This window comes from Musa acuminata, chromosome BXJ1-1 (genome assembly GCF_036884655.1).
Source record: "Musa acuminata AAA Group cultivar baxijiao chromosome BXJ1-1, Cavendish_Baxijiao_AAA, whole genome shotgun sequence".
NCBI lineage: Eukaryota > Viridiplantae > Streptophyta > Magnoliopsida > Zingiberales > Musaceae > Musa > Musa acuminata.
Window position 1 is genome coordinate 14061441 of NC_088327.1, and position 23885 is coordinate 14085325.

Below are 23885 nucleotides of genomic sequence, written 5' to 3' on the forward strand. Positions count from 1 at the left end.
TAAGTGTCAAATGCCTTTATGATTGGACAAGCAATGCTGCTTGAGCGTTGAAAGGTGGCACGGTCAAGCGCCATAGCTCGGGGCCAAGAAGCTTACATGACCGAGCACCATGACTCAGGTCCTGAGTGTTAGGAACGAGTCGACACTAAGAGAGGGGGGGTGAATTAGTGCAACAGATAAAATTACTTCGGTTCAAAATCTCATTGCGATTAAACTCATTTCAGAAGATGTTAACTTGAAAGCATACGGAAGAGTGTAGTGGATGTAAAGCAAGTAAGGCAGTTTACAATTAACGTAAATAGCAAAACAAAAATGCAAACCGAATTATAATGGTTCGATCGTCGTGACCTACATCCACTCCACCAATTCCCCTTCTGTCGAGGCCACCGACATCCGCTAATAATCTTTCTTCAATGGGCGAAGATCAACTACCCTTACAACTCGATTCTCTTTTTAACAGGTTCAGTATAGAATCTTTACACCCCCACTTACTCCTCCTAAAACAGAATTCTAACACTTGGGATAAAGGAGGAGAACTCTCAAGATTACAACGGAATTTTGCCTTATTTGTGTACTCAGTTGTTGTATATTAACTAGGGATGAGAGGGGTATTTATAGGCCTCAAGTTGATTCAAACTTGGAGCCTAAAATTGTCTCATCCTGGGTATTCGGGGTACTGGCGGTACCACTGCCAATACTGGGTGGTACCACCACCAATACTGGGCGGTACCACCGCTTGCCAATCTGACACTGACATTGACACTAGGCAGTACCACCGCCTAATAGGGGCGGTACCATCGCCCAGTCTGGCGGTACCACCTCTTGACAGTCTCTCGGAGACTATGTCTGAGTGGTACCACCGCCTAGACTGATTCTTAAACAATTATTACAAAGCTTGAATCATGTTGTCCGGCATGTCATTGGTTCATCAACGCTTTGTCCGATTCTTCGGCGCATCGTCCTTTCTTGCGGCCTATTGCCCAATTGCCAGTTGACCTCCGCAACTCCGATTTCATTGGCGTAATTTTCGCTCTTCTTGGCCCGATGCCCGAACTCATGGCTCGAAGCTTTCTGTCGATACGTCGACCGATCCTCCGACTCGATGTCCAATCTTCTGACATATTTCTCTCTAGCCCAACATGATTCTTCCCGCTTTAATTGTCTCTCCCTGATTGAAGCTTCCTACATCACTCAAAACGTAGATTAAATCATAAACACTATCAATTGGTTTCATCATCAAAATTCGAGATTCAACACCTAGGACTGATGCGACCGAGCATCGCGACTCAAGCGTTGGAGACTGATGCAACCGAGCATCGTGACTCGAACGTTGAAGACTGATGTAACCGAGGCACCATGGCTCGGGTACTGAAGACTGACGTGACCAAGCACCATGGTTCAGGTCTTGAGGACTGATACGACTGAGTATCGTGACTTGGGCGTTGAATACTGATGTGACCGAGCACCATGGCTCGGGTACCGAAGACTGACGTGACCGAGCATCATGGCTCGAGTCCTAAGGACTGATGCGACCGAGCATCATGACTCGGGCATTGAAGACTGATGCGACCAAGCACCATGGCTCGCATACTAAAGACTAACGTGACCGAGCACCATGGCTCGGGTCCTGAGGACTTATGCGATCGAGCATCACGACTCAAGCATTAGAGATTAATGTGACCGAGAACCATGGCTCAGGTACTAAAGACTGACATGACCGAGCACCATGGCTTGGGTCCTGAGGACTGATGCAACTAAGCATCGTGACTTGGGCGTTGAAGACTGATACGACTGAGCACCATTGCTCGAGTACTAAAGACTGACGTGACCGAGCACCATGGCTCGGGTCCTGAGGACTAATGCGATCGAGCGTCATGACTCGGGCATTAAGACTGATGTGACCATGTACCATGGCTCGGGTATTGAAGACTGACGTGACCGAGCACCATGGCTCGGGTCCTGAGGACTGATGCGACCAAGTGTCGCGACTCGAGTGTTGGAGATTGATGTGACCGAGCATCATGGCTCGGGTACTGAAGACTGACGTGACCGAGCATCATGTTTCGGGTCTTAAGGACCTTTGCGACCGAGCGTCGTGACTCAGGTGTTGAATATTGATGTGACCGAGCACCATGGCTCGGGTACTGAAGACTGACATGATCAAGCACCATGGCTCCGATCCTGAGGACTGACGCGACCGAGCGTTGCGACTCTAGTGTTGGAGACTGATGTGATCGAGCACCATGACTCAGGTCCTAAGGACTAATGCGACCGAGCGTCACAACTCTGGCATTAGAGACTATTGTGACCAAGCACCATGGCTCGGGTACTGAAGACTGACGTGACCGAGCACCATGGCTTGGGTCTTGAGGACTATTGCGACTGAGCATCGTGACTCGAGCGTTGAAGACTGATGTGACCGAGCACCATGGCTCGGGTCTTGAGGTCTGATGCAACCGAGCATCATGATCGAGCATTGAAGACTGATGTGACTGATTACCATGGCTCGAGTATTGAAGACTAACATGACCGAGCACCATGGCTCGGGTCCTGAGGACTTATGCGATTGAGCGTCGCGACTCAGGCATTAGAGATTAATGTGACCGAGCACCATGGCTCGGGTACTAAAGACTGACGTGACCGAGCACCATGGCTCGGGTCCTGAGGACTGATGCGACTAAGTGTCGTGACTCGGGTGTTGAAGACTGATACAACTAAGCACCATTGCTCAGGTACTAAAGACTGACGTGACTGAGCACCATGGCTCGGGTCCTGAGGACTAATGCGACCGAGCATCATAACTCGGGCGTTGAAGACCGATGTGACCATGTACCATGGCTCGAGTATTGAAGACTGACGTAACCGAGCACCATGGCTCGAGTCCTAAGGACTGATGCGACCGAGTGTCACGACTCGAGTGTTGGAGGTTGATGTGACCGAGCACCATAGCTCGGGTACTGAAGACTGACGTGACCAAGCACCATGTTTCGGGTCTTAAGGACTTATGCGATCGAGCGTCGCGACTCAGGCATTGGAGACGGATGTGACCGAGCACCATCACTCGGGTACTGAAGACTGACATGACCGAGCACCATGGCTCGAGTCATGAGGATTCATGCGACCGAGCATCGTGACTCGGGTGTTGAAGACTGTTTTGACTTAGCACTATGTCTCGGGTATTGAAGACTGACGTGACCGAGCACCATGGCTCGGGTTCTGAGGACTGATGCGCTAGTCTCTCAAATGCCTCATGCTGCTTGAATTGGGTGGATGCTTGTTGGAGCTTTAACGAGTATCATCTCGGAAACTTCTGAAGTTTTGGGTCCTTCCTCCACAAAATTTGCTCATTTACTCTTATTTCACTTAGTTGTCACATCCAAGTAGGTTCGCATCACTTCCGCTTTCGATTGGCATTTCGTTGGGAAATGAAGCGGACAATCTACTCTCAGTAGCACTGATCACCGTTGGTGAGGATTTGACAACTATTGTCTTCCATTATCTTCGAAGGGTCTTTGAACTTGTGCAGAGCTCCTCTGCTAGATAGATAAGAGAATTGGGGTACTCGGTTTCACCCATTCTCTTAAGGATTGAGAAGGCAAAAGTTACTTGACTTCACCCGCCTCCTCGAGGTTGTACTCCATGCATCGAGCTGGTTACTAGCCTTCGCCTGCTCTTTGCTCACACTTCTGAAGCACTTGAAGTTTTTGCACTCCTTGCGTTGAGTTAGCTACTGTGATTCACCTTCTCAATGCCATCGAACTTCTGGAATGCAGGAAGTTTTCACCCCAACTTGGAGTAATTCTCTCATAGGTTTGGTCGCCTCTAGGATTATATCATCTTCTCCATCAACCCTACCGCCTACTCCACTGAGTAGCAAAGGTATAGCACCGCGTATTGTCTGCTTCGTTCCTTAGTTATGCACTCTTGCATGACCCGAAGTCCTTCACTTTCAGCTATCTTGATGAGAAGCTCATTAACACCGGTCTTATGAAGTTCCTCGGCCTCTGCCCTTCAGCCTTATCTCGGTACTTGTAGATTGCCTCTGCATGCTCCACCTCCTCGGCCCCTTTCACGACCAAGCGCTCTCCCTCCATGAGAGCAAGGGATCAATGACTTTCACGGAAGTCCCGCCTCTGCGGTACCATGGCGTTGCCATGCCCATGGCCCTACTATCCGTCACCTCTCATCTGCATTCCTTTTCTTCATGATCAGTAGATATGTCTCCGTGGCATTCCTCTGAGTCCACCTACATTCTAACTGATGCTTGATTTTGGGTAGCTAAGTCCCTCTGGACTCGTCGTCGCTTCCTCGCCCCTTTCGACCCCCTGCTTCAACACCTCTGTATTCTCCAAGCAGCTCCCCTTTGGTCGATGGAAAGACAGACTGCAACTCCCATGCATGGCCTCTGCCATCGCATTATAAGGTTTGCACCGATTCTATTCTCCTTAGCTTCCTTGGTAGCAACGTTTGCTTACTCGACCTTGTCCTCTGACTTGTCGGGCACCCTTAAGCGAATATGGACTCTGGAGCAATCCAACTCTCTAGCTGTTTCGATCATACCTTTGCATGATCAAGTCCCTCCCATGGGACTCACTGGTACTTGCATTCGAACTTTTCCCTTGGTGGAACCCAACCCCCATATGCTGATACCCAAGGTTTTCATCCGATGCAAAATTCGATGCACGCATGAAAGACCCGCCTCTGTGGTACCATGGCCTTCACTCCTTGAATCCATAGCCCTTCTTGTCGTCGTATTATTCACCGAAGTGGAGCTTCCAGTAGCTCCTGATCATACCTCCATATGATCTAGTCCCTCACGGGACTATATCGTGTGTATCGTATTACCACGAACTGTTCCACCACGATCCGCTGCACCATGTCGCCTCCTGGTGATATCTCTATTGCATTCTGGTCCTTGTGGAATGAACTCGAATTGTGAACCCTCCATGTGTGGCCTCTGCCAATATATCGCAGGGTTTCTTCCACCTTCGATTTTGTTTGCTCCTTTGGCAATCGACCTTTATCCACCCACTCTTGGGTCACAACTAGATGAAGTACCGCTCTAGGACAGTCCGTCGCCTAGTAGCTCTCGAAGTCCACCGACTTCGCTGTAATTAGTGCACCATTGTTTGGATCCTAGGCCTCTGCCCCTACCATCACAATCTCTGCTGCGCACCGCTTCCTTCATGGCAACTTGAATGGCAACACTGTGGTATATTCTTCAAGAGTACTTGCCTCTGAGTCCTCTTGCCCCGTGCTAAGGCCTTCTGAACTCAATTTCGCCTCAGCAAATTGAGTCGCCTTAGTTCCTCCATCAAATGCTCCTCCGACATAAGGTGCATGTGCCCAGAAACTCCTTTCGTCTTTGGCACCATGCAAGATGAGTCTGCTCCGTCAGAATAAAGGACCCATGGAACAACATGATTCTACTCTTGCCTCTGCAAGAGTGCATGTCCTTGACCTCTGTCTAAGGAAAGCAATGTGCCTCCGCTCCATGTTCTAACTTCTATGCTGGCTCCCTTCATGCGGCTTGGGTACTTCGCCCAGTTACACCCAAGTTGCTCCGCTCCTCGTTTTTGCATTGAGTCGATGGTGGCCCTCGTGCCCACCATTCCACGGGTCAGCCCTTCCTTGAGTCCGATCTCCATATCGACTCCAAGTGTGTCTTCATTTGTGTTGCTTTGGGTCGCTCCCCCACTTGATCTCGCAATGCATCCACCAATGCATTCTCTCGAGTGAGATCATGCGACAACTCCTCACCGCTTGCTTAGTCCATTGAGCTTCGTGGAGTTGTTGTTTGTTGAGGTACTCCTCCTCAACTTGTGAGGTTCGTCCCACATATTCCTCCCTCTAGAGAGTCAGGACTTATCCCTCCTGGATAACTATCCCATTGGAGCAACATCTCTCTTCATTTCAGAGACCACCATCCCCTTGGACTACTCTGATCTGCTGAACAAACTGTGCATTGCTCTGCCTCCTGCAAACGCACTTGCTGGATTGTGACTCCACGTCAATACAGCCCCCGCTGCACCACTCAAGGCCTAGCAACATGCTGAACTCGTTGCACACTTCAGCCTCCTACGGACGTATCCTTCATATGCCGAAGAGAAAGTTTCAATGCTCCATGGCGCTGAGTTTCGATTGCCTTGGGATGGCCGCGAACATTCCATCATCCGCATATAAGCCTATGCATGAGTACCGAATTCTTTGAGTTAGCAATTTCCCTCACCTCCGTGAGCTTTGCACAACTCTTTCGATCGCTGAGCAACTCATTCCACATTGCATGGCCTCATCCTTTACCAAGCGCCTCGCTTGCCTTGAGCACCATCAAGTATAGTTGTCAACGTTGAGCCGTAGCTCAAACTTAGCCATCCCAACCTTTATGCGCTCCGCATTCTTCCAAGCTTATCTGTTCTTATGGTGCCTCTTGCGCAAAGGGTTGGCCATTCATCTGAATGCCAATCTCAGATGCCCGCTCCTCTGAGCGACTCCTTTTCCCTACATCTTCATGCTCGTTTTCCCCCTAAACGGTCGCACGTGTGCTGACTGCCCTCAACGCAGCCCCGCTAGGTCCCCCACGTTTGCATGCTAAGTGTTTCTATGAGTGCTTGTCCCGCTCTGATACCATCTGTCACGGACTTAGCTGGTTTTGCCTAAGTCGTGCGGCACCCTTGCATGTCCGTCCGCAAAGGTCAGCCTCCTCAAAGCCTCCCATTGTCCCTTAGGACCAACAAAAGAGAGAACGGGTTAGAGAGAACGCCTCAATCGGGATCCACAAGCAAACATCTCCGGAAACACTTCATAGACAAAGCAAATTACAAACAAACTTTACAAGCTCTGAACAGTTGCACAACAAAGGGTAAAATGGTCTATTACAGACCGAACTAAGATGGGACTAATAAGCCTTCGGTTGTCCCTCTACATGCTAGTCAAAGTATGAACATACCAAAAGACACGGACGTACATAAGCATTACATCAAACATCTTGTTTAGAAGTTTGTCCGTGACACTATGGCGGTCTTCGGTGTTGTTCGGGAGGCACATAGTATGCTCGAGAGTTCATCAACCCAGGTGTCATGAGCTCCTGTGACTCTTCTCTTCAGGCCTTCTAATATCACCTGATTGGTTACTTTGGCCAGCCGTTGGTTTGAGGGTGGGCCACCGAGCTAAACCTCAATTGTATCCCGTAGCTCGAGCAAAATCTTTTGAGCTTTTCGTTATTGAACTATGTGCCATTATCGGTGATGATGGCTCTAGGGATGCCGAAGCGGGTAATAATGTACTTCCATACAAATCCTTCTACTTGCTTCTTGGTAATTGATGCCAACGGCTCAGCCTCCACCCATTTGATGAAGTAATCCACTCTGATGATGAGGAATTTTCATTATCCTGAGGCTGGTGGGAATGGGCCGAGGAGGTCCATCCCCCATTGCGCCAAGGGCCATGCGCTGTCCAGGGGGGTTAGCGGAACCGCAGGTTGATGATGTGCTCGGGAATGTTTCTGACATTATTGCCATCGTTGTACATACGCCGTGGCATCTCAACGCTTGGTCGGCTAGTAATAACCTTGTTAGAGGATATTGAAGGGTAAGGTTCGACAGCCAATGTGCTCCCCGTATATCCCCTCATGGACCTCGGCTAAAACTGTCTGTGCCTCCACGAGATCCAGGCAGCGTAGGAGTGGCTGGGTGAACGACCTTGGATAGAGTCGTCCGTTCACCTCGCAATACCACGCCTGTATTCGTCAGAGCCATCGAAAGGCCACTCTATCGGTTGGCAATGCCCCCATCTCTTTTGTAGCGAAGGATCTCCTCCACCCAAGGAAGCTGCTCGACTTCCAGGGGTAATTCGGTGCTTGCACCCAAAGCAAGTTTTGCCAAGGCATCTGCTTACGCGTTCTACGCCCATGGTACCCTTGTTATAGTGAAGTGTTGGAAGCAACTAGCGAGTTTCTTTGCCTCGGATAGGTATTTTGACATGGTAGCATCCTGAGCCTCATAATTTTCGCTGATATAACCAACTACCAACTGAGAATCGGTGAAAACCTCGATGTTTCTGACTTGGAGTTCGAGGGCCAACTTAAGTCTGGACAGGAGTGCTTCGTACACGGCCTCATTGTTGGTGGCTTTGAACCCGAAGTGGAGTGCATGTCTAAACAATTGGCCTTCGGGACCTTCCAAATCAAGGCCGGCCCCGCCCCTTTTTGCGTTTGCTGAACCTCCACATGTAGGCCCCACCGTTGCTCGGTATGTCTATAGGTACCACCTTTGAGAGGGGTTAATTCTAAGATGAAGTCAGCGACAGCCTAAGCTTTGATGGTGGTCCTCGGGATATATTGTATATCAAATTCCCCCAACTCAATCGACCATTTGAGCATTCGTCCGGATACATCGAACTTGGACAGGATTTATCGTAGCTTACGAGCCATTTGGACGAGCGCCAAAGCTAGCTTCTCCATCGATTGGTATCGCGTCTTGGGGTCGCCGAGGACGTGGCACACGTAGTAGACCAGTTGTTGCACTCCAAAATCTTCCGGAGTCAATACAGAACTGACTGCGTGCTCGGAGGCTGCTAGGTGGAGACTGAGCAGCTCACCCGAGGAGACCGTAGCGAGTCAGGGTAGCCGAGCCAGGTGCTCCTTGAGCTGCTTGAAGGCCTTTTCACATTCCAAGGTCCATTTAAAGTCATTTGGATTCTTTAGGATCCAGAAGAAGGGGAGGCATTTGTCCCTCGATCGGGAAAGGAATCGGGCCAAGGCGACGAGCCTCCCGGTCAAGCGTTGTGTCTCCTTCACCAAGCAAGGAGGTTGCATTTCGATAATGGCTTGAACCTTCTCCGAGTTTGCATCTATTTCCCACCTGTGGATGATAAAGCTAAGGAACTTCCCCGAGCTGACTCCAAAGGTGCACTTGGCAAGGTTGAGGCGCATGCCAAACTTTCACAATGTCTCGAAAGTTTCGGCGAGATTTGCCAGGTGTGTTCGGGCGAACTCGATTTTTATGATCAAGTCGTCGATGTACTCCGAACTGACCTTGACGACCCTATCTGGTCAGTTGCAGTGTAGCAGGACCTCTTGAGTGTGCTCGGTCGGCCCAGGGCACTACGACAATTTGGTGATGTCTTGAGGGTCGAGGATGGAAAGTTCATGCTTTGGCTTCTTGGGCAACATGATGGTCGCAAGGTAACATTGTCGGGATTCCCAAGTGTCGCTCCTTTCTTCCCCGATCCTGACTCGGGTTGGGAATTTTATTGTCCGATGGTACATAAAGATGACAGCCCTAAGCTTGTTGAGGGTTGGTCGACCCAGAATGGCGTTGTACGCCGAGGGGAGTTCCACCACCATGAAGGTCACCATGACCGTCTTGGTCTTCGGTTCTTCCCCCAAGGTGACTGGTAGGATGGTGGTGCCGAGGGATGAAATGGAATCACCTGTAAATCTGATAAGCACCAATAGCATTGGGGTAAGATCTTCCTTGGTTAGGCCAAGCTTCCAGAAGGCGCCGAAGTAAAGGACGTCGACGGAGCTCCCGATGTCCACCATGATCCTTTTAACCCAAGCAATGGTGATTCTGGCCAAGATCACCAACGCGTCATCATGTTCGGGGTACTCTGTTTCCCCCACCGGGAAGGTGATTTCTGGTACTTGCGGTTGCCTTGGTCGCTTTTCCATAACTTCTTTGGCGTAAGCCTTTTGTCCCACCATGCTATCCTCACATGATGTCAGGTCATCACTGATCACATCAATTTTCTTCTCGATTGGACCCGAAGGGCATGGCGATAATTCTCATGGTCCTCTAATGTAGTGACCCAAGTGTCCTCGACGTATGAGCTCCTCGATCTGGTTCTTCAAGTCGCGGCACTCCTCGGTGTCATGTTCATGGTTGCGATGAAACCGACAGTACTATAAGCGATCTCTAAGCTCGCGTGGGGCCCTCATTGGGTTAGGTGCCTTTAAGAGTCCCTTCTCCCTGATATGTAGGAATATCTTTGTCCTGGAGGAATTTAGAGGTGGGAGAGGGGGCCTTGGGAGTGGAGTGTCGGGCTGGTCGATCCTTCTCCTTGGCGGTACCGAGGTTTGCCCTCGGGGCGGTTCCGCTCATAGCCTTTTATGCTCCTCGCGCTTTCCCGCCATCAGCGCCTTGGTAGCTATGTATTAGTTAGCACGTTGAAGCATTTCGGGGATAGTCATCGGCGGTCGCTCGACCAACAACCAGAAGAATCCGGAAGGCCGAAGTCCCATCAAGAACATCTACATTATCAAAGAGGGATGAGCATCAGGTAGCCCCCAGATTTCAGTAGCAAAATGAGTCACGAAATGAGAAAGTGGCTCGTCATCCTTCTGGCTGAGACCGAGGAGTAGGGCCACATACAGCTTTGGTCGCACGCTAGCCAAGAAGTTGAGCTCGAACTCTTTGGCCAACTAGTCGAAAGAGGCGATCGAGGCTGGCCTAAGTCGACTGTACCACATCCGAGCTAGTCCTTGAAGCGAGGTGGGGAACACCCTCCACATGAGGGCATCCAAGGTGACGTATAGGGCTGTCTGGGCCCGAAAGGCGGCGACATGCTCCGTCGGGCCAGAGCCGCCGTCATAGGCTTCGATCACCGGGAGGCAAAAGCTAGGAGGGACAGGCTTGTCCTGAATCTCCAATGTGAAGGGTGATTCTCTTGAAGAGGCCTCGCCAAGCTCTTCTTCGGACTTATGAAACTCTCGTTGAACCTTGTTTAGGCATCGATTGACCGAGCGTAACTGGGCCCGAAGAGAGTCTATTGAGTTGGATGATAGTGTCGGGCTCGAGGATGCTAAAGCAGGGCCACTGGAGGTTCCACGTGCTATGCATGGGCATCAACCTTGGTTTCGATCGCTCTTCTAGCGACAAGGCGATATTCGTTGTCACGGGCCGTCGAGGGGGCAGGGGTGGTGCAGGAGAGGGTGGAGGCTACGTGGGAGCGGGGGGGCAACGACTCCCATTGTGGCATTTGTGGGATCGTTAGGAGTTGGGCGAGGTGAGGAATGAGGGGAACGATGGTTTGCATCATCCCCGACAAAATTTGGACCTGGTGTCTCAGGCTAAGGAATGCCTCAACGGAGATGGGAGGTGGAATGGTAGCGATCCTAGGAGGTAATAACCTCGGATCATTGAACAGCCGCCAATAGCGACCTGGGGTCACCGTAGAGCAATTCACCTCTTGCCCCGGGGGAGGCGGGAGTTGTTCTCTGAACACAAGAGTTGAGTGGGTCGAGAGGTGCTCATTGCCCAAGTGCTTGCCTAGGTTGCCTGGCTGGGACTGATCTTGCGACATCACAACCCTTCTTCTAGCCCCAAAATGATAGAGTCTCCTTACGCCGTGGCTAGGGAGTCAATACGGTTGGGGTCGATTCCAGATGCACAAGGTCGCCTAGTCTAGCGCTCGGGTCTCAAGCGTCAGCCATCCCTCGTTCGGTGTAGGCCTTTGTCTCGGAGTCCTCGATGCTTAGGGTCTTCAACATCTCCACTCGGGCGTTGGGTCAAGTTGAAACCTTGTCTCCCGAGGGCCACCTTTTTTTTCTTAACGGGTGGCTAGCTTTTCTGCCATTGGGCTCCTGCACACAAGTTGAGGTCAGGCAGGGAATTTCCCAACTTGACCCTTCCGATGTTTAAGTTAGTTTCTCTTAGATGAGTGAGAGTAGAATGTTTGAGCCAAAAAGCCTCCTCCGTGTTGGCCAGGCGATGAGCTTTTATGCCTTCCCGCAGGGGTTGGCTGTCACCAACCTCTTAATGGTCGCCGCTATTCTAAGCGGCACACCCATACCTTTTATGCTAACACCAGTTGTCTTGTGCGGCGTCGAACCTGAGCGGAGCTGTCCTTGCCTCTATGGGGCAGAGGCATACTTGAGTGACGTCGTTATGCTCTTCTCGGGACGACATTGTACTAACGTGGTCTGCCACATCGATTCTGAAGCTTTTCGTTGGTGCTGATATGGTTGCAGTCGGCCACCTAGGGGCATGCTACCAAATTATGCCCTATCAGGAGGAGAAGCACAAGTACAATTCTCCGGTATTGTTAGAATCCATAAAGTGTGTTGTATTGCGGCCAGACCTAAACAAAAGAGAAATCTCTCGAGCGGCACAACACGAATCCCATATTTGCTCTTTATGATCTTTGGCATTCACCAAAAATTAGACTAATTTAGTTGATAAACATTTTCGATGTATCTTAATATTATTTTTAATTTATCCTCCTGAGATAAAAAAAGGAATCGGTGTGGAAAAAAGTGGTGGTCTGGTCAGTGTTAGCCCGATAGGCATTACCGGTGTGGCGTGCACCTGTCTGTTATCCTTCCACTGTGAAGCCAGCCTGATGCGGTGCCCTCTGCTTTAGGATCCCAGATGGCTCGAACCTTCTTCGGGCCACATAGCTTAGCTGCCTGACTTGGAACGGGCAAGCCAAGTCTAGCACGACCTCACCAAAAATTAGACTAATTTATTTGATAAACATTTTCGATGTATCTTAATATTATTTTTAATTTATCCTCCTAAGATAAAAAAAGGAATCGATGTGGAAAAAAGTGGTGGTCTGGTTAGTGTTAGCCCGATAGGCATTGCGGGACCGATAGCCCGATAGGCATTGCGGATATGGCATGCACTGGCTTGTTATCCTTCCACCTTCAAGAGTGGGAGGTTATCGTTGCTATGTGAAGCTAGCCTGATACGGTGCCCTTCGCTTTTGGATCCCAGATGGCTCGAACCTTCTTCGGGCCACATAGCTCAACTGCCTGACTTGGAACGGGCAAGCCAAGTCTAGCACGACCCTCACTAAAAATTAGACTAATTTATTTGATAAATATTTTCTATGTATCTTAATTTTATTTTTAATTTATCCTCCTGAGATAAAAAAAGGAATCGATGTGGAAAAAAGTGGTGCCCTCCGCTTTTGGATCCCAGATGGCTCGGACCTTCTTCGGGCCACATAGCTTAGCTGCCTGACTTAGAACGGGCAAGCCAAGTCTAGCACGACCCTCACCAAAAATTAGACTAATTTATTTGATAAATATTTTCGATGTATCTTAACTTTATTTTTAATTTATCTGATGCGGTGCCCTTCGCTTTTGGATCCCAGATGGCTCGAACCTTCTTCGGGCCACATAGCTCAACTGCCTGACTTGGAACGGGCAAGCCAAGTCTAGCACGACCCTCACCAAAAATTAGACTAATTTATTTGATAAATATTTTCTATGTATCTTAATTTTATTTTTAATTTATCCTCCTGAGATAAAAAAAAAGGAATCGATGTGGAAAAAAGTGGTACCCTCCGCTTTTGGATCCCATATGGCTCGGACCTTCTTCGGGCCACATAGCTTAGCTGCCTGACTTAGAACGGGCAAGCCAAGTCTAGCACGACCCTCACCAAAAATTAGACTAATTTATTTGATAAATATTTTCGATGTATCTTAACTTTATTTTTAATTTATCCTCCTAAGATAAAAAAAGGAATCGGTATGGAAAAAAGTGGTGGTCTGGTTAGTGTTAACCCGATAGGCATTGCAGGTGCATCGACCTGATTGCTCGGACCTTCGTTCGGGCCACATAGCTTAGTTGCCTGACTTGGAACGGGCAAGCCAAGTCTAGCATGACCTCACCAAAAATTAGACTAATTTATTTGATAAATATTTTTAATTTATTATCCTGAGATAAAAAAAGGAATCGGTGTGGAAAAAATGGTGGTTTGATCAGTGTTAGTCCGATAGGACTTGCGGGTGTGGCGTGCACCGGCCTGTTATCCTTCCACTGTCAAGAGCGGGAGGTTATCGCTGCTCTGTGAAGCCAGCCTGACGCGGTGCCCTCCGCTTTAGAATCCCAAATGGCTCGGACCTTTGTTCGGGCCACATAGCTTAGTTGCCTGACTTAGAACGGGCAAGCCAAGTCTAGCATGACCTCACCAAAAATTAGACTAATTTATTTGATAAATATTTTTAATTTATTATCCTGAGATAAAAAAAGGAATCGGTGTGGAAAAAAAATAGTGGTTTGATCAGTGTTAGTCCGATAGGACTTGCGGGTGTGGCGTGCACCGGCCTGTTATCCTTTCACTGTCAAGAGCGCCTTCCACTGTCAAGAGCGGGAGGTTATCGCTGCTCTGTGAAGCCAGCCTGACGCGGTGCTCTCCACTTTAGAATCCCAGATGGCTCGGACCTTTGTTCGGGCCACATAGCTTAGTTGCCTGACTTAGAATGGGCAAGCCAAGTCTAGCATGACCTCACCAAAAATTAGACTAATTTATTTGATAAATATTTTTAATTTATTATCCTGAGATAAAAAAAGGAATCGGTGTGGAAAAAAATAGTGGTTTGATCAGTGTTAGTCCGATAGGACTTGCGGGTGCGGCGTGCACCGGCCTGTTATTCTTCCACTGTCAAGAGCGGGAGGTTATCGCTACTCTGTGAAGCCAGCCTGACGCGGTGCTCTCCGCTTTAGAATCCCAGATGGCTCGGACCTTAGTACGGGCCACATAGCTCAGCTGCCTGACTTGGAACGGGCAAGCCAAGTATAGCACGACCTCACCCAACCCATTCGAACTGACCACAACATCCCACCACTTCATTGCCCACGCTCGGGTCACAAGCCAGCGATACCGGGCTCGGCGATCGAGGTCCTTCCACAGCACCATATAACGGGTCGTGGAATTATAATAATTGGCGATGTGGGACTAAGAGCGCTTCCCCTGCTCCCTCCTTTTCCTTTCCGAACATTCGTGCACCGCATGCTTTCCAGGAGAACCCGAATTGCATCTAAAGTTTCGATCATGGTTCCCCACCACCTAAAACCATTCCATCCCCTTCGAACAGACCAACGGAAGATGCCCTGCAGACCCCTCCAGATTGCCCAACTCCTAATCCTGAAACCTCGAAACCCAATGCTCTCCTGCATCGGGGATTCAATATGTTTCGAGGTAAATTTCTCCTACGTGGGCATTTTGGTTTAGGAGGTTTTGGTTCGAACCATAAAATTTTTATTACTTTTAATAAAAGTTAAAATATAATTTTATTTTTAAATAATAAAAATATTTTAAAATTATGAAACTATTAGTTTCGATTCCTAAATTGTTGATTTCACATGGACATTTTCTATTCGGTTCGAAACCGAGGAATCGTTGAACGGGTTCAATTCTAATTTCAACTATCAGGCCTAAGACTTAATACATAATACGTTATCTTAGTGATGATCGAAGTAAAATTATATTGACAAGATGTCTTAATAATACTTAATTATTTAAAATTAAATTATTGATATTACTTTTTACAAAGTCATATGAAACTCAGAATTCATAATATTGTAATGCTTCATTATTAATAATTGGGATGTAACAACTTATCATTCATGCGCCTTCACCACCTTCACATTCATGAACCCACATACGAAGCATATAGTGACACCAGTCCGCTTAATTTCCTTCACATTGGACTCTAATTAGGGTGCGCTTTTGAGTCAGTGTCATCAACCACTGCTCTATTTTTTTTTTCTATTAATTTGTGGGAGGTATTTTACACGAATATTATTGATAGTGCAGTTATAATCGACGTATAAACAAATTGTTACTATGTCCAACTATATTCCACATGTGTTTGCTATATCGATAGGTTAGCCAAATTGAGGCATGTGTTATGCTTATGGCTACCATGGTGTGCCATTCCCGGTAGCTGACTTGAAGTTGAGCATCAACTTTAGATGAAATTGGGTATTCTCGAAAGGTGATGATTTTAGATAAGATAAAATAAACTTATTTGAAGCATGATGAGAAATGGAATATTATTTCATGATTTTTTTGCATTTAACTGTTATTCTCTGATATGAACAAATATCTCAAGTCGATCAAGACTGATTCGTAGAATCCGAAAGAATTTTCTTTTAATATTTTGATTATTTAAACTATTTGATTTAAGATTAAATCTTTTTTTTAACTCTCATTTTTACTTTGAATAGTTTGAACCTCTAATTAAGTTGAGTATCAAAGTGATCATCTAACCTTTTTGAGATTTGGTACTAAGCATCAAATCATAATATGCTATATGTTATATGAAAAAGTTTTAATATCAGAATTAAAATTAAATAATAATACATAAGATTTACAATACATAGCTTTCGATGTAATCTAGAAAGAACTTTATCATATCTTTAGATTTGAAAGTCATAATGATATCAATATAATTAGATTCTACTTCTCTCTTTTTTTTATTTATTCATATGACCATTTAAATCGATGGACTAGAGATAAAGAATGATAAGAGAAGAATCGTAATCTTTCAATAATTATCATACATTCATGTCATGTGTCCGTAATTTTTCGAAGAGTAATTATGAGAGTTCCTCTCGTAAAGATCATCTCTGCTAACTTTCATCAAAATCCAATAAAATCTATAATATATCTTATTAATTATATATCATCACATAATTAATATAAGATATAATAATCTTCAAAAGTATATTATGTCGATTTTTGAATTGACGATGAAAACTGACATTAAAATTTGAATAACTTTATAAGGATATTGATATCCAAATCATTACTCTAGTCAACCGACGACTTGAAGTCTCACAATTATTTCCTATTTATCACCTTAAGGTTTGGTTCCTCTCCGGTCCAGCAAAGAGAAACGAACCCAGCCGTCCGTAACTTTCCCACGAATCTCAAAGTACGTCTCGCTCCCACCGTCCCAGATTCCATGCCGAGACAACCAAGTATAAAAGCAGACGAACAGTTCGTTTCGTTCACCTACACAAATACAAGGTTCGATTCCTTCCCGACACAGAACAAGAACGAAATCCACCCGTCCATAACTTTTACACGCATCTCGAAGCATGTCTCCCTCACACCAACGAAGTACAAAAACAGACGAGCATTTCCGGTCGATCTGGACCGGACCCGATCGAAACCAATAGCCCGAGAACCCGATCGAATCCAAACAAGTTTCTCTGCCACCGCCACGCGTCCTTCGTGTGTCCTCTCAGCGACTATATAATTCAAAACAGTCTATCACCGCCCGATCCCTCTCCTCCCTCGCCCCCTTCCCTCCCCTCCCCGTTCTATCTCTTCCTCTGTTCCCCTCCATCACTCGCCGCTCTTCCCACCTCTCATCACTCCACCTCCGATTCCTCCGCCACGGCCTTGTCGGATATCTCTCCATCGTACGCGAAGTTCCGAGCTCTCCCACCGAGTAATCTCTCATCGCCTTCAAGAATAGGCGTCGCTCTGTTCCCTGCAGCGCTCGCCAGATTCCCAGAATTCTCTGCTCTTTTGCACAGAAGTAGGTTCTTGTATCGGTTGTTCATCCCCGCTTGTTGATATTCTTGTCGTCTTCTGTTCTTTTGCTTGTAATTTGGACTATTTAGCTGTTGTCGTTGTGCAGCCAAGTGCAGGCTCCTGTCCTGCCCACCACTCCGGCCGATGCATCTAGCAAGCGGGAGTGTTTCGGGGTGTTCTGCACCACCTATGACCTGAAGGCGGTAATGCTTTCTTCCGTTTCTAACCATCTAAATTGTTTGTCTAAAAGAGTACGTCGTTTGTTTCTTGATGCTTGAGTTGTTCTTCTGGTTTCATTTCTGGTCAATCGTGAAGCAATTACGTTTAGTGATCAACGTAATATCTCAATTGACACTACCCACTCCTAGTCTTATTAGCTGTTTAGCTGCCTTTTGGAACTGCACTCCTGCAATAAAGATCATACACTGTAATCTCGATCATTGTTGGTGTGCCTATATTGGATAATCTGTTGCACAAGCTACTGAAGTTATCTAGAAGTCATATGAAACTGTTCACAATCATTTACTTCCATCAGAAACAATACATGTATGATGGTATAGCATTTCTTTTGCACCAAAACCAATACTCTTCCAGAGTATGTTAACGTTTTGCAATCATGATCCTTATGTCTAATTTTTCGTCAGAACAATCAAGAACCAATTTTTAGTTAGAGAAAAGGGCAACTAGAAAGTGATGATTGAAATGTAACTAGTTCAGTCCATTCTGGCTTGGGAGAAGGTAAAGCTCAACTACTCTTTATTATATCAGGAAATATTTTTTTAGATCTATTACACTGATTCATAGGATTTATAAAATAAATTTCTTAGAACTCTGATGGATAATCAACCACCTCATTTCTTAAATGAAAATTTATTTGAGATGGTCATCTAAAAATGAGTTATGCCCAATTTCATGAGATGCACACAACTTCATGTGCATATTTTAATGTTTTTTCTAGGATGAGAAGACAAAGTCATGGAAGAGTTTGATCAATATTGCAATATCAGGTGCAGCTGGAATGATATCTAATCATCTACTTTTCAAAGTAAGGATTTCTGGCCTGATCCTTTAGCTTCCTTCAAATTTGGTTTCATTGTTCATCGTTTATGGTGGTTTATAATTTTCATCTTGTCACGTCATCTGTTCTGCTATTGCTATCTCTACTATGTTTGTGTTCCTTGAAGATTCATGGTGGTATTAGAAATTTGCTAATGATAAAAGATATTTACCAGCTTTATTAAAAGAAGAAGACAACTAGTAATATTGCGCTAAATACTCAGACTAACAAGCGGCAAAAGTGATATTGATGATAGACAAACTTATAAGCATGACAATTTTCTTCATTGGAATGACACAGAAAATTTGGTAATTTGGATAATACCTCGTGTCATATATTTGAATTTATGTGCCTAAGAATTTTAACATTTAGAACATTTTCATGATGTTCCGTAATTTACTTATTGCTGTAAAGGACACTTGCCAATAATTGTAGTTATCACTGGTAAAAGCATAGTTGATTCTAAGTTCTTTCCATTTCTTCTGTTCCAGTTTTATTCTTTATTATCCAGCAGATAATTCTATTTTTTGGTTCAGATTTGAAATGCCCTTTTGCTTTTTCCATCAGAAAAAAAAACTTCTATTACCAAATGTAGAGATTGTATCTTAAGATGTAGAACCTGTCTGTAGCTTTTTGATGATATCATTTTAAAATCTGATAAAATTTTGCTTATATCTTCAAGTATTATTCACAATTCTCTGAGCATAGATTTTGAACATCTGAATAATGCATGACCAGTGATTTAAAAAGGCGCTCGGGCGCTCGCCTAGGCGCTCGGGCGAGGCCCGAGCGCCTCGCTAATCTCCTAGGCGGCGTGCTTCAAACAGGCGCCGCCTGGGCGCTCGCCCGAGCCCAGGCGCTGGGTGCTTCGGGCGAGCGCCTAGGTTAACCAAGGCGACCGAACCAGGATTTTAGGTCAGGTTCGGTCCTGGTTCGGTCTCTAATGGTTAGTTGGTTCAATCGAACCAACTAGAATCGATATAAGTGAGAACCCAACCCTAACCCTCGCCATTGCCGCAGCCGCTCCCGATCCCGATCCCGGTCCCGGTCTCGCTGCTCGCCACTGTCGCTGCTCGCAAACGCTTCCGTTGTCGCTGCTCGCCATTGTTGCTGCTCGCAAACACTGCCTCTGTTGCCGCTCGCGCCTCCCGCTGCTCGTCGCTCCTGCTCCCGCTGCCGCTACTCGCCGCTGTCGCTGCTCACAAACGCTGCCTCTGTCGCCGCTCGCGCCTCCCGTTGCTCGCCACTCCAGCTCCCGCTCCCGTTGCTCGCCATTGTCGCTGCTCGCAAACGCTGCCTCTGTCGCCGCTCGCGCCTCCCGCTGCTCACCGCTCCTGCTCCCGCTCCCGCTGTTGCTGCTCGCAAACACTGCCGCTGTCGCCGCTCGCGCCTCCCGCTGCTCGCCGCTCCTGCTCCCGCTGCCGCTTCCTCTTTTCTCAGTCAGCAGGCTCAGCACCCCTTTACACTTCCTTTTAACAGTATACGTATACTGTATACTGTTAATATTATTAAGTTTATTTAAAATAATTAATTTTTAATATTATTAATAGATTAATAATATATTATTTTGATTTTAATACTGTTAATTTTTATTTATTTGAAATTATTGCTAGGTTTCTTAATACTGTTAATTTTATATCTTAGATTTTCTTAATTTAATAGCATATTTTTATTTAAAATTTTAAATAATTATATTTATTAATTATATTATATATTTTTATATTTTAGCGCCTCGCTTCGCTCGGGCGAGCGCCTAGCGCCTCAGGCGTTTTTGGACCTTGGCGCCTTTTGACGCCTAGCGCTTTTTAAATCACTGTGCATGACTTCATTTGTCAATTTTAATATGTCAAATCTAAAATACCTCTCTTGTAGATCAAAATATGTCAATTTTAATAATGCTTGTGTATGTACATTCATGTTTTTATATGTACATATATAGAGAGTTCCTAGAAACTTGTTGAGTTATTGACTATTTTGCCTGAGGGTTTCAGCTTGCTTCTGGTGAAGTTTTTGGTTCAGATCAACCCGTAGCCTTAAAATTACTGGGCTCCAAAAGATCATTTCAAGCTCTCGAAGGTAATGATTATTTAGTTTGTTTAAGACGATGGTAGCCAGCTCTTACATGAAATATAATGTGTACCTTTTGATTATCGTCTTGCAATTTCCTTTCTCTGGTTGGAAGCATAGGAGTGGCTATGGTACTAGAGGACTCCCTATATCCTTTATTGAGGGGGTTTAAGCATTGGAATAAATCCCTACTATGTGTTTTAGGATGCAGAATGAGCACTTAATTGGAGTAAAGCCCAGAGGCCCTGGAATGGAACGAGCAGACTTACTAGATATTAATGGGCAGATTTTTGCTGAACAGGTTCTGCTTCTCTTTTGGTACATGCAAATGATATATAAACACATAAGATTCAGGAGGATGATGTTTCTTGCACCGATGATATTTGAGTTCAATATTCAGGGGAATGCACTCAATGCTGTGGCATCACGCAATGTTAAAGTCCTAGTTGTTGGTAACCCATGCAATACAAAGTATGGATAGCTTCTAATTGATATTTCAAATAGAGTGCCAATGCTAATCTGCCAAGATCACTCTTTTCAGTGCACTTATTTGTTTGAAGAATGCACCAAATATATCTGCCAAAAATTTCCATGCCTTAACTAGGTTGGATGAGAATAGAGCTAAATTCCAGGTTATTTTTGACACCTTTATTTTGTTTTTTTTTTCTTAAGCTTCTATTTATGAATTTTCTAGTATTCTGCATGTATGGATTAGCACTGAGACATTTCTTGGTTGTGAACTTGTGGCCCTCAAAGCTGGTGTGTTTTATGATAAAGTGTCAAATATGACCATTTGGGGAAATCACTCGATGACCCAGGTCAAGATTCAAGAAACTTCCTTGTGAACTAATGTTTACTATTGACTTATTTGTCAGTAGCAGTCTCTTACAGCTTCATTAAATAAGATAAAACTAATCATTACAAAGTTAAAAAAAGATAAACATATAAAATAAGAAAGATTTTGCTCAAGTAACCATTATATATGCATTTCACTCTACCAGGTTCCTGACTTTTTAAATGCTAAAATCAATGGCATGCCAGTAACTGAAGTTATCACAGATATCAAGTGGTTAAAGGAAGAGTTCACTGAAAGAGTCCAGAAGGTATGTGCTGATTATGTGATAATTATGCCTATTGTGAATATGCCTGGATAAGGCAGTTTTGATCAGTTGGTGTTGAACATTGTTGTTTCATTTTGCAGCGTGGAAGTGTCCTTATACAAAAATGGGGTAGATCTTCTGCTGCATCGACTGCTGTTTCAACTGTTGATGCAAGGTCCCTTGTCACTCCCACTCCAGATGGCGACTGGTTCTTTTCAGGGGTAAAATTACCATCTAACTCTTCATTCATGATCAATTCGGTCGAAGTTGTTCCCACACAAAAAGGCAAAAAGATCATGCTACTCTTTTGGTGCCTTGATGTTTGATTTCTACTCTGTTTGTTCTCAGTTTGTTGCTTTCCTTTTATGTGGAAACAAGTAATAACAGATTATATGGAGAAAATAATCTTACTATTAGCTGTCTAGTGGTCTCAGGGAAAAATATTTTTGACACAGCTCAGATCCTCTTTTTCTTCTTTTGTTTTCTTGGTTGATGGAAGATGTCTCACCGACCAACAGGTAATACTAAGCATGTCTTTAGGTTGGTTGAAGTATCACATCATAGTCAACATACTCATGTTGCTCTTTTGTTTTTCCTCTAAATTTGCTTTAAGCTGATCGTCTGATATTTACAATTTGAAAAGTGAACTAAAAGGTTTTGTTATATTTATGTAATGAACGTGGTCTTCGAAGCTGCCAATGATCAGAATTATGTCTATTCATTTATTTCATTTAAAATTCATTCTATGCAGTATATTACAGGTTTATACCACTGGAAATCCTTACGGCATAGCAGAGGATATTGTTTTCAGCATGCCATGTAGATTGAAGGTATTATATTTCCACATAATTGTTCTTGTACATATTTCTGGTATCGCTTTTATATAGGAAATGCCTTCAAACAAAATCTTCATATTTCTCAGGGAGATGGTGACTATGACTATGAGTTAGTGAAGGATGTGATAATCGACGACTATCTCCCTGATCGCATTAAGAAGGTTGGTCTCATTATATATACACTGGGCGTGAAAGGTTAATATATCATTCTCTGCCTTGCCTTACGTTTGTCCCCTTCAATTTGCTGCAGACTGAGGCTGAGCTTCTTGCTGAGAAGAGATGTGTAGCACATCTAACTGGAGAGGTAAGAAGCACACAATTCTTGTAGATATAATGTTGTATACCACACTAAAAAATGTGGAAGCTGCAGCAGACTAATGTTTTCTTCTTCCAGGGCAATGCATACTGTGACCTTCCGGAGGATACCATGCATCCCGGAGAACAGTGACACCCACAAGCATTCGTCTACAATGGCACAAACAGATGTCAAGATTAAACCTATATGTAATTAATTCTCAACGTTATTTGGATTACATCATAGATTCTGTAGCACTAGATATATAGGATGGTAGCTTCAGTATATATTTTCCTTCAACCATATCTTATTTAAGATACTGAGATTCTGTACCATAAGAAGACTGACATTTGATGTTGGCAATTCGCTTTCTACATTTAAATAAGATTTGTGAATACTTGGCAGTTTCTTATTAGCCAAAGTTGAAATCAAGAGATTAATTGTTGTCTATGATTTCCAAATATCGAGATAAATTTGTCTTAAGTTGGGCAATCATTTGATAGCAGGAATTAAAACATGTACTTTGGTGCTGATTTTGTTACCTTATGATTCTGTTCTCATCGTAGGACTCCCTGTGCGTTCGCCACGACTCCACCTGCCCCGTGGTTGGAGGCAGCAATGGGGCCAACGTGTGGCCCGCTACTCATGATTTCACAAGTCTAACGCGCTGTGGGGCCCGCTGCTTCGCTATTTGATATGTTGTTGGCGTCAGACGTACGGATAAATCGGGAGTCTTTCTCACCAAGCCACCTGCCCTATGGTCGGAGGCAGCAATGGGGCCAACGTGGGCCCTGCCAATTTCCATTTGGGACCCCCTGCATGGCACTCGTCGTCTGGGTCGATCGTGGCCCGCGCGAAGGACGACGTTGGTTCGTACGGATCTATGCGGGTTAGGCTTTCCCGAATCTAAGTGTTTCGGGCACGTTAGGCATATGTTTCTATTGTAACGGATTTTTTGAGTAAGATTTTTCGAATTTAAATGTTTTGGGCACGTTGAGCTTATGTTTTTGTCGCAGTGGATTTCTTTTGGCGTAGGTATGATTTTTCTGACAAATATGTCTAGAGCCCATTTGGTTTTATGCTTCCACCATAGTCATAACAGATTTATCTTGACGTTGGTCAGGTTTTTTTGATTCACGCATTTTGAGCGCATTTGACATTTTATCTCTTCATAACGGATTTATCTTTGTACGGATCGGGTTTTCCTGACTCATGAGTTTCATGTGCATTTGGCCTTACGCCTTCATTCTAGC

At 45.3% G+C, this 23885-nt stretch overlaps 1 pseudogene; it reads left to right on the plus strand.

The window, feature by feature from the left end:
• The first annotated feature begins 11654 nt into the window (after positions 1–11654).
• Positions 11655–23047, plus strand: LOC103974525 (malate dehydrogenase [NADP], chloroplastic-like; annotated as a pseudogene).
• The last annotated feature ends 838 nt before the right edge of the window (positions 23048–23885 follow it).